Source organism: Papilio xuthus, unplaced genomic scaffold, assembly GCF_000836235.2.
Source record: "Papilio xuthus unplaced genomic scaffold, Pxut_1.1 DF826115.1, whole genome shotgun sequence".
Taxonomy (NCBI): domain Eukaryota; kingdom Metazoa; phylum Arthropoda; class Insecta; order Lepidoptera; family Papilionidae; genus Papilio; species Papilio xuthus.
The window spans coordinates 321,083-333,037 of record NW_013532534.1 but is presented as its reverse complement, the minus strand read 5'-3'; the positions used below and the strand labels follow the sequence as shown (position 1 = coordinate 333,037).

At 31.8% G+C, this 11,955-nt stretch overlaps 1 protein-coding gene across 5 annotated transcripts in view; it reads left to right on the top strand.

The window, feature by feature from the left end:
• The first annotated feature begins 6,595 nt into the window (after positions 1 to 6,595).
• The window catches only part of LOC106123437 (uncharacterized), a 40,794-nt gene continuing 35,434 nt past the window's right edge, over positions 6,596 to 11,955 (top strand). For all 5 annotated transcript variants that reach the window (XM_013319761.1, XM_013319763.1, XM_013319766.1 and 2 more), the window contains exon 1: positions 6,596 to 6,856. The gene's annotated coding sequence lies outside the window, so the exon portion shown is untranslated. The remainder of the gene's footprint in view (positions 6,857 to 11,955) is intronic.

Here is an 11,955-nt window from a genome sequence, read left to right as displayed (position 1 = left end):
AACATGAACCAGATCTAACCTAATATGAATCTACTACAGCTAATTTATACCAAAAAACATAACATATCTAGTTCAAAACCTAAGCTGTATTCCAACCACAGACTATTGACAATATTTTTCTTCGTTAATGAAACTGGCCATAAATATTTTGATCTCTTTTGTCCTTCGAATCTGTAATGGACTATATAATACAAAATTATTTGACAATTTATACATATAGCTGTAGTAACATATTTTATTACATACAAGTAAGTCATATTTAATGTTCAATTTTGAATTATTATAAGATAGATTACTTAAATATAATTTTATAACTATTGTACTATTTAAATAATAACGAATGAGACAATTAATATTTTGTTCAATTACAAATCAAGTTTATTTTGTTATTCTACCTATTTGTTGAATTCGTTCTTAACACAATTTTTACGTAATTATTGTGTTTAAAATATTATGAAAATCAAAATGAAGTTGTGAAGTAACACAATAAAGCTTTTGATAATTTTTTATATCATACCTAAACACTTTTGAATGTATTTTATATTATTGACATCCATTATATAATAATTAAGTCAGATTGAGCGCATACCAAATATTTGTTGAAAGCTTCGTATTTTACGTATTAGAAGTAAATTATTGAATATTTTAATTGTACCGGTTTTAAATAAATAGTGATACTAGATTAATGTATTTCGATTTTATACTCGTATACCAACTATTTATTTGTTTAGACGAGATTGTGTATAGTTATAAGATCTTCTTGAATGTTTAAGTTTTCCAAGCATATAAACTTCTTGGAATTGATTTAGTTTTATTTATTTTACCAGCCAGCTAGACCGTGTAACTGCAGTACTAAAAATTCAAATAAGTTCCTATTTTAAAATGTTATAAATAATATTAATTTTTATACTATTTTCAGATTTTTAAAATAATCGAGAATAGTGAGCAATTAATTTAATCGTCTTTTGCGGGTCTTTGTACAGCGACATCTCACGAAATTTGAAAGCACCATGAAGTAATCATCCATAGACTACAATGTTGTAGAGATTACAACTGTCACAAATAGATGTCGCTTCAAAATTAATGTTTTTTTGTGGAAATTCAGAAATTCACATTTTTAAAGAAAATACGTCCTTAGTCATTTCTATATGGAAATCATAAATAAGGTAAGATCAAAAGAAATCAAAATACAATTTGGAATACAGAATTTTTATTGTTTTATAATTTTTATACTACATATTTTTCTGGTCCGAGAAGTTATACAGCATTTTACTAATATTATTAATGCGAAAGTTTAGATGGATGTTTGTTAGAAGGTATCTCCGGAACGACTAAACGGATCTTGATGAAGTTAGCACGTATGTAGAACATAATCTGGAAGAACACATAGACAGCTTATAAAGTTATTTTTTAATTCTTAACAATGAAAAAATAATATAATTGTTGGTATAATATAATATTTTATTTGATTGAATAGAAAATGCGGTGCTCTGAATTCAATATACACGGTCATCTATATTGTGAATGCAGCTCCAGTTTTATTGGCCTTATTTAAGCTGGTATTGAATGTCGAAGATTTAGGGTTGCTCCTTATTTGAAAACTATAATCAAAAAGTATTATTACTTTGACATTAATATAAAAAAAATGGGTAAGTGAAATCATAAATTAGATATCATGATCAGATTTAAGCCTTCATTAACTTCGTTAAAAAAAAATACACAATCCAATGAAGAAAAAAATCTCTTTACTTCATCGTAAAATCAGATCCTCAGAATCGTAAAGAAACGAATATGAAATAAAATTTCAAAAATTTTAGGCTAAATATTTAAAAAAAAAATTATAACGAAGATCTAAAATTTTTGACAACCTTATATAAATATTTGACGGCATATTGATATAAAAGCGGAGCGTGATCTTATGAATACGTCCTACACTATAGTATTCGGTATTTATCTCCAATACTCAATGTGCCATGCGGGCTCTCACAATTCAAGCTTAATACGTTTGCTCGCGCGTCTCCACATTATGTCTCCTACACATTAGCATTGGTACTATGGCTCAAAGGTTTGATTACGTCTCATCATTACGTCAAAAAAGATTTACTAACGAGTAATCTATGTATCTTGATTTTTGCTAAAAATTCTTAATGATGTAAAGATAGCGGTCGCCCAGGGCTTTCTCTGCGAAAAGTTAAAAAAGTCCAGCTGTTACGAAGAACACTCTGAACATATGAGATACAGACAGAAATTATCGTTATCGCTAACGCATATACAACATGTGTACGAAATATATATATATTTCGATATTATATTACAAATTCTCCAATTTTCTTAATATGGACCTATAGATATATCCACGAGAAGATTCTAGCGAATTTTTGAAATATTGTACCTTCTTATAATCTAAAGCTAATAATATTAACAAAACAAATTTAGTTTTCAATATGTTTATAATTATGCTTATCTCTTTCTGTTTCTTTGGTGCTATAAATCTAGATTTAATTAATCGAACGGATTTATTGAACGTTCCAATCGAGGGAAAATATTTGAAATGTGATGTTAATTTGTGTCGATTCACCATATAAGATGTGATCCCGGCAACTGGCCTAGGCTGTGTCCATATAAGTAGTAGACTCTCACCATTCTGGCCATCGTTTCGCGGAGATGTTCCAATGTAACACTTTTAGTCTCCCTCTATGGATGGCCACTTGTGCTTCCTGACCTGGATATGTCCACAATTACAGTACGATAAAGATTTCTAATGTGTTAATTGTGGTTTGTAATTTGTCACTATTTTACTGCGTTGTCGCTTGCGGTTTCTTGGAGGTTAAATATTATTGTGTCATGCAGTATAGATGATAGATATGGTACGATTTAAATCAAAAAATTACTATCTGATTCATAATATGCCATCTATAAAAAGTTGTGTAAATTCAATTCCCAACTACGAATTAAATGATGAAAAATTGTTCTTTGCCTTTTTCAAGATACAAGTAAACAAGACGGAGTTTTAAACATATGTACACCACAGACGGTGAAAGTTTGCACCTCTTTTCATTTAAGCCTAGTTGGTAATTACTTAACAAAAAGCACAGCGTAAAGGTTGATATTTGGGGTAGCTTACCCGCTCCCTTGTTTACCAGCCCTACGTGTAAATTATGAAAAGGGTGGGCCGCAGTAAGCTATGCTTGTGTATAAGAAATAGTGGCAATAAAACTATGATTTTTTAATACTTATAGCTGTTAAGCCTTACACTTCGTAAAGGCCAATTTCAAGCCAGATTCCTTCGATTCATATAAAACAAATCAGCAAATTTCTGACTAATCTTAATCTTACTATAATATTATACATGCGAATGTTCAGGCGGATGGATGGATGGATGTTTGAAGGTATCTTCAGAACGGCTGAACGGATCCGGTTAAAATTTGGAATAGACGTAGAGCATAGTTTGAAAAAACACATAAGCTTCTAATAAAGTTTTTTTTTATTCCTCCAGAACGGAGTCGCGGGTGATCATCAAGTGTAACGTAGTATAATATTTAATTGTTAGGAATGAACGGGGTGCTACAGTCAAGTAGCGCTTGTTCTATTTTCTTGAGAACAATGTTATTATACAACAATAATTATATTCAGGTCACGTATTTAGGTCATGTGAATAAAATTAACTGCTGTTATTATCTCTTAGAAGATATTTGACAAATTATATTTATGTAGGTATGGACGAGTCTAACGACATTGTAATGAAGATAACTTTTTTTATTAGTACGTCTACTATATTTCGGGCATTATTCCATACTCAGAGCCGTTAAATGATAATGTCGTCCTTGATTATGCGAATTCTACACACATTTAAGGGCTGTTTAAACAATTGTGTCTGTGAGGCAGTTAGTCGCTTAACGGACATCATAAGCTAATTATTAAAAACACACCCTCATAATGTTTGACACCTAATTAATAAATAAAATATACAGGCTGTACTTTTATATTTTAAAATTATTTTCCGTCAAGCTATAATTATACGTATAAATTTAATAAAAACAATCACACATTATATCAGGCTACCTGACCTCTCTTACAAGTTCCCCTCTCGTATTTCGATCAATATCTCTAAAGCCCGTAACAGTGGAAGTGCAGCGGCAGCAATGTAATACAAGAACAATGGAATTATGGAGAAGGCACAATTTTAAGTACAGAAAGAAAAATAAATCTTAAAATTCGTTTTTAAATAGACTGCACCACAGCTGTCTAATCTAGTATACATTGTCGTCTATTTGTGGTTCTATCTAGCAAAATGAGTTTATTAAATTTAAATACTGGTAAGTTTCTTCTGGAAAAGAATCATTATAACTCCATCATCATGTATAGGTGCCTTAATAATCAAGACATCTTAAAACACGCAATTAAGATGCAGTAAGTTGATCAGATTTTGATATAAATTTGTGCATCGCGTTACTGCATCTCGGTGCAATCGATACCCGCCGTGTTTGGGCGCTGGGGGCACAGGAGGGCGCGTGAGGGCGCGGGGTGCCCTCGCAATCTCTACCCCTAATTCCGTCGTCAGCCATTACTACATATATACTTATTATCTCCAAACACAATGCACGTTCCTGATCACAAAACTCAAACAAAACTTTTAATTATAATTTGGTGTCTACTTAAAACAAATCAATTCTATGCTTATATTTTTTTAGATTCTTTTATACGTCAACATTTAACTGCTAAAAGGCCCGGAGTACAGAAGTAAAAAAAGTGTTACTCTAATTGTAAATGAACAAGCGCTATATTTGTGTTTACAACCAATCTGTTATTCTGTCAGAGAAACGAATGATATCTTGTTTAGGTAACTCTACACCGCGCTCTCGGATGTCGATTGACGTGTTGGATACTGGCTAACCGTTGAATCTGTTCTGACGATTCAATCATAAATTATTATCTGCTTTACTTAAAAATTATATTGGAGATATCCTTGTAATTCTTAATTTGTAAGTAAATTTCTCAAATAATACTTTAGAGTTTCAAAGAGTTCAAAGACGATTTCCTATTTACGTAGTTATTACCATTCTAAAAATTTCGTAGCTCAAAGCAGTTGCACCCCCAGTCAAAGGAAGAGGATCGAATAGATAAGAGGTGGAAAATAGTGATGTAACTTCTAGATAACCCTAAGCATGCACTTATAGCCCTAACAAAATAACCTGTATGATACCATTTGATCATAGATAAATTTAAAATAACCATGAAAAAATATACGTCCATTAAATTAGCAGCTGTGTTAAATTTCACAATAGTCCAAAAGCAGTTCAATTCTCGGTAACAAATAAATATAAATCGAGTCGCATATCATCGATGTGAAAGGAATCAGACACGTGTAAGTCAAACAGTGAAACAATTACAGGTTGCTATGTCAACCATTTTTACTTTTTAATTTCAAATATTTGCACGATTCTACGAAAAAAAATTATTTCCTGAGAAAAGTCGACGTAAATAGCGTGACTCATAAATAAATTTTCTCGGAAGGTTTGTGTACCGAAGACAGTCTTATTCGATTTATTTTAACAAGGTACTAAGTCAGGAGGCTCGCTTTGCGTTTTACGGCACGTGAATTCGATGGACGAAATAATCGATCGTGTGTCCTTGAGCCAAATAGCGCTTAATTTTTAATAGAAGAAAGACGAGCACGTAATTAAATTAATAAATTTACTTTTAGCTAATATTTCTAATGCTGTAGATAGGAACACGGTTTTCTCGACAACGCAACTGCGGTTTCTCTGGTATTACGTATGTTCTTAGACGTCGATGATTATCCCGCCGCTAGTTACCCTTAAAAACAGCATAGTCCAAAAAATTTATTACTTAAGATTTTCTACAAAATATGCTCAATTAAAAAATAAATGTTAATAATTTAAATACTCGATACTCCGACAAGTTAATGGATCGTAACATAACAAGAAAATTATATGGAAGATATGTTTTGTGCAGATGTTCCGACAATGGAAACGTACAGTTATTGTTACACTAAAATTTGTAGTCACAATTTTACGTTCAAAACATTGAAATTCATTTTGCGTAATGATTGTTATCGAACTCGTTCTAAAGAATATAATTACAAATCAACCTTGAACCGAACAATCGAATTTACAACGTGTATAAAAACTTTATTATTTATATCATATCTATTCGGAGACTGTGAAGAGACGCTTTCTGTCTGCGAGACGTTGTATTAATACCGGTCACAAGTAGCGGTACTTCTATTAATGATAAACAATTGTAACCTACTAACGTATCGGATAGCTATGGGTTGGCGCGACAACACTGGCTGGCGACTTATGTTCTAATTTTAAATTTGTTGTATTTGTAAAAAAATATTTTAATTTAATGGCTTTAGAAAAATCAAAGGAGTTTGTTAACTCCTAATAATAAAAAGAAAATAATCAGGAGCATCGAAATGGTTTGTTTTCTTACTTTCCCCACAGCCCACAGCGTGATTGCAGGCGACGTAAAATCAATGGAAAATGAAACAGAGGTATAGTTAGCTATAGAAAATTTTTAGTCGGGAGGGTTCGCGTGTCTGGCTTCGATGCACAATAGACCCTGGTTGGCGTCGCTGTGTACGCGGACGCGAGTTGGCGTCTGGCTTTAGCCTTGATCACGCGTTTGCGCCGCTTCGATACACGAACGAGAATTTATTTTTATTATTTTATTGACTGTTAGTTGCCAGTATACATTGTCTGTTATTAGTGGCTTCTTGATAGAGATTGAGTAAATACTTTTTGTAGAGAGTGACGGCTTGTAATCCGGTTGTAGTGTGGACACAATGGGACTTCTTCTATAGTGATTTTCGTCGCGAGAAAATGAAAACGTAAGCATTGTCTTGTTACCTTTGATGATTGTTTTTTTTAACGACACACAGGCTGTCTGTATCTATCTATTAAAAAATTGTTTTTTTTCCGATTTCAATGTAACTCAAGTACAGAAAAACACACGTAATGACAACTAACGGTGCATAACATTTATTGCTGACCGCTTGTTGGTGTCATTAGACAAAAAAACAAAGATTGCAACTTAATACTTGTATTTTTTGCTATAGTTACACTATTGATTTTATTATTACGAGATCACGTGATCCAATAGCTGATTATTTTATCTTGTTTTTGATTATATTGGTAATAGATTAACAGCAGCATTTATTAAATTAAATTAGATATAGTTATTTTTAGTAAAAATATACTTAGTTAAGTATTATGTTGCATTCATATGTCACAATTGATAGCAAATAGTTATAGCCTTCTTTAAGTATGTCACTAAATTAGTACGATACGATATTTTTATGGCTTCTGTGGTCACCGTTCCTAGTAATTGTACTATTTGTATCTTTTACCGTTGGTTTCTGAGATTAAAATATCTTTATAAATCATATCGTCATAACTGCTGTGTACATGTTAATCGGGGTTTTTTGGCGTCAGAAACCCACGGTCAGAGATTGAAATAATTAAATGGTAAAATCTAGAATCTTTCTATTTTTAATACAAATTATTTTGCTTAGAGTAACTTTCACTTATACTTATATTTACTTATGGTTCTCATAATTAAGAAACTATTTATAATTTAACTTTCCTATAAAACTTAACAATTTTCTTATAACGTCGTTTAAATATATTTAATTCGTATAATTTTGAATTTATAGATAATAACAATTAAATTAAAAAAATGTCTTCATATTTGACATCTTTTACAATAATCGAGGTGGGCAGTGATAGCAAGGGCAATCGATACTTCGCCTTGAGCTTATTAAGTTACTAAAGTTGGTAGGCGTTACTACTATTACACATGCAACAGAGTACAATATTTATAATGATTTTAAAATAAATTATTAGATGTTCAACTTTCTTTTTAATACTATAAGATTTCAAATACCGTGAATGAACACTAAAGAAATCATCTATAATATGTTTATAGCTTGTCCGTTTTATGATAATAAGTTTGTACATCGTGCTTTTTTAAAAAAAAAAACAACGCGTTAGATAATTTTGCACTGGAAGAGCTAAGTGCGTCGTGTCTAAGTTTGTAGCGCTTGACACGAGGTCATACATTAACATGTCTGAGCATTTTGTGTTTGTAATGAGCGTAAAGTGCGAATAAATTATACAAGCCGGTTCCTTTGACTCTACATAGATAACAATGTTATTTGGTAATGTCGTGCTTATCCAACTTAATACTCAAGACAAGGTCAAATAGAACAATCTTCAATAAAAAAACGTCTATTTAAATTAAGTAAACGGCTTTTGAGAATTACATCGCGTTTTTTATCTGGACGCTGGCTGGCTCTTCTTTCGTTCTTTGTTGTCTCGCTTAGTGATCACTTAACACATACTAAGGGAGGAATTGTGTAACCGTTGAGTACTCTGAGTATGGCAGTTTAATACGTTTAATACTGTAAATAATTAAATGGTGGGATTCGAATCCATAACCTGCAGATTGTAAGTCAAGTGTTTAACCCCCGAGCCACCGACGCTCTCAATTTGATATCACAGCAATATGATCACCCCCTCGTAATCAAATATAATTAATATGTAATTTTGTGGTATTTTATGTTGTTGGTAACTAATGTATAAGAATGTCTGAATCACTTAACTTTTTGTATAGAAGTGCGTGTGATCTTGCGTCATTCCATTCAACAATGGTGTTTACATGTTGATTTTGTCATGATCGTTTCTTAATAACGTTTAGATAACATTGTATAACATTTCTCATCATCCCACGGACTTTGTTCTATTTAATAACAATAATATTTATTCCCACTTAGCAGTGATAAAGCGTAAAATTTTTTGATAGTTTAACTCTTAATTCGTCTCTCTAACTTCTAATCACAATCATATAATTTTTGATAGTTTCTTAGTGTAGATTTCTCTAATTAAATCTGCACTAAGGATCTTCCTTAGCGACCATAATACGGTTGAATACAACAGCTAGTATATCTGGTAAGAAGTCGCATCTATTTATGTTTGGTTATTTGAATAGACAGGCGTTTAGGGTCTAACCATAAAAAATCTTTTTAATTACATTTTGGCTTGAATATATATATCAAGCCTTTAATCACACGATGATTTTATACATTACCAGAAATCTTGATTATTGAAATACGATTATGAATAGGCTACAAAAATGCGATCTTGAGAAATAAATAACAATACTTATGTATATCGGAAGTAGTTTTGGTGATACATATTTGAGGTTATCACCACGTTGTCGTCCACAATATCAATCACCGGTGGTTAAAGGGTTAAATACGTGTTTAACTAAACAGTGTGTTCTTATATTTTCTTAGTGAGTAATAGAGATTGTTTTTAAACTTTACTCTTGTTTATATTATCTAGATTTTTTGACTTTGTAAGTATTCTGATATGTGTTTGTTTCAAATTAATTTTATGCAAACCAAATTCTATTTGTTACACCTACCTATTAGATAATTATTCTAAACACCCCAGTGTTATGCTAATAAAGGTACAGAGATGGCCGGAGCGAGGAGCGCCCGCGGGTACGCTTTAACGAGGGGAGAGTTATTACAAATGCACGCATGTACATTGTCCCAAATCAAGTCTGTTTAAGACTTAAACAAAAGGTACACCTCATTGTTAACGCTAAAATTTGATTATTTGAAGATAATTTTGACAAAAAATTATGGTTTCAGATATGTGGAAATTCACAATTTTCCATGTTACGTTACTAAGTTTAATATTAATTATGTTTATCAATAGATTTTTTTTATTTTCGCTTATAGATATTATTAGTAGTAAAAGCTTTCGTATTTTTAATATTACGTAGGTTAAGAAACGTGGACGTAAAAAAGACGAAGTACAATTAAGGTGCATATATTAAAAAAGGGGTTCTTCGTTCACGAACAATACAAAGCAACTATGCTTTACATTTTATGTTGTTCTTTGTTCATAAAAAATGAAAGTACAACGATGCATTGTGATGTTCCGGCCGTAAAACTTTTCTGTCTGAGTCCGCCGATAAAAAATTCGGAGATGCATTTTACTGCAAATTGAAAACGCATGTTTCATGAAACTTTTAATTTTTTTTCGCATGCAAGTAATTTTTACCTTTGATTGGCTTTTGTTCCGGAAAAAACAAAGCATGATTATGTTAAAATAACCAAGGTAAAATCGTGTGCTAAATAATATTTAAGTTTATTCTGTCTTTAAACTAAATGTTCATATTTGGACCATTCGTTTTACACCAAGAGTGACAGATGGCGTGTTTCAATCGATTGATTTGGACTTCGCTGATAGGTGGCTTGTTGGGGTGTTTGTTGTTGATGCGTTCGTCGACCCCACGCGGCGTCAGGTTGTCTCTACCTTCTGTGCGGGCATGCGCTCAGACTCGAACTTGAATTAATGTTTGCTGCGAAAGCACTTGAGCACATGCACGTAATGCGATAAAGCACAAGGTAAACTACAGACTGCATCTCGTAATTTTTTTCTTTTTTGCCATTTTTTATAAGGAGGCAGAGGCAGTCTCTTGTAAGGTAGAACTCTGTAAAATACTCGGTAGAACTTGAAAGATATTTAAATTACTTTTCGTGATATTTTTTAGCTAAACAATTCCAAACCCCGTAGAGTAAATAATAAAAAATGCAAAATGTACCAAGATTGTTTTATAGTTTTAAATGAAATTAGTACGATTATGAAACTACAAATCTTGCAAGAAATACATCAGCTTATGACAAAATGTACCATCATACTTATGCAGAAAACTTTGCACTATACCCAGTACTTGACGCTAGACAGCTCTATGGTTATTGACAACAGAAAGGAAACACATACGGCTGTTAAAGTGTTAAATGCGTTGATACCTATGAAATCATATCGTCTGTATCAAAGAACTGAGTGAATTAGTAAACATGTTAAGTAAAAGTGAAGAACAATCTACTTTATTTTAAAGTATCTTACGTTATCGAGCAAATTCTTGCAAGAAAGAGTTATATAAACCACTAACGTCCGTATAAAGATTAACTACCATTTAAATTTATAAAGGAATTTGATTTATAATTTTAAATTTAGGTCATGAAAACAAAAGCATTTTTATATTATCTTGAGTAAATTCCGTTGGTTGATGGTAAGGTAAGAGAGACGAATATAAATAATACTGGGAAAGCGAGTGCTTGCGTTGAAAATTTTATAACAGGCAGACATTCTACTAAAAGAATTTTATGATGCCCTATTACTCTTAACCGTGTCCAGTTCTGTCTGAAATCTGGATTGAACCCATTCTAACCAGATCTATCAATTGCGTATTCCAATAATACACATGTGTATGAATAATTGTTAGGAATCAATCTAGTAAAGTGCATTTCACGGGTGTAGAGCCATAGTAGAGTACATAGAGTAGTACTAAGTACAAGCGCCTATAGTATTGTTAAGAGTATTGACATCCAAACACATAAGTTGGAATTCGATATTGCACTATTATCGTTAACAAGTACTAGCTTTAGGCATAGTTGGAACAGTTAAAAAAAATCAGTTATTAAATAAGAAAATAATTTAGAAATAATTCGGATTACTTATTTTTAAAATAGAACCATGTCTTATACTAGCTGTTGGCCGCTACCTCGTCTGCAACGAATAAAAAAAATGTTAATAAATGTAGCCGATAGCATCCGGTGTAAGCTCCTAACAGTGGAAGAATTTTCCAAATTGGTTTAGTAGTGTCCGATTCTATTTAATATAAACTAAGAAACAATCAAATCAATTTAATTTGATGTTAAAATTTATATTACAATGCTGATTACAATATAAGATTATTCCCATTTTACTATAATTCGTAGTATATCAGAATATCGTTGAATGTAATTACGATTTTGGTAGCATGCATGTAGTTGTGAACCTTCACAGGCAATCTCCATTAAATGATTATCTGGAGCAATTAGAGATGTTATCGGCGACAGACGGACGTTTT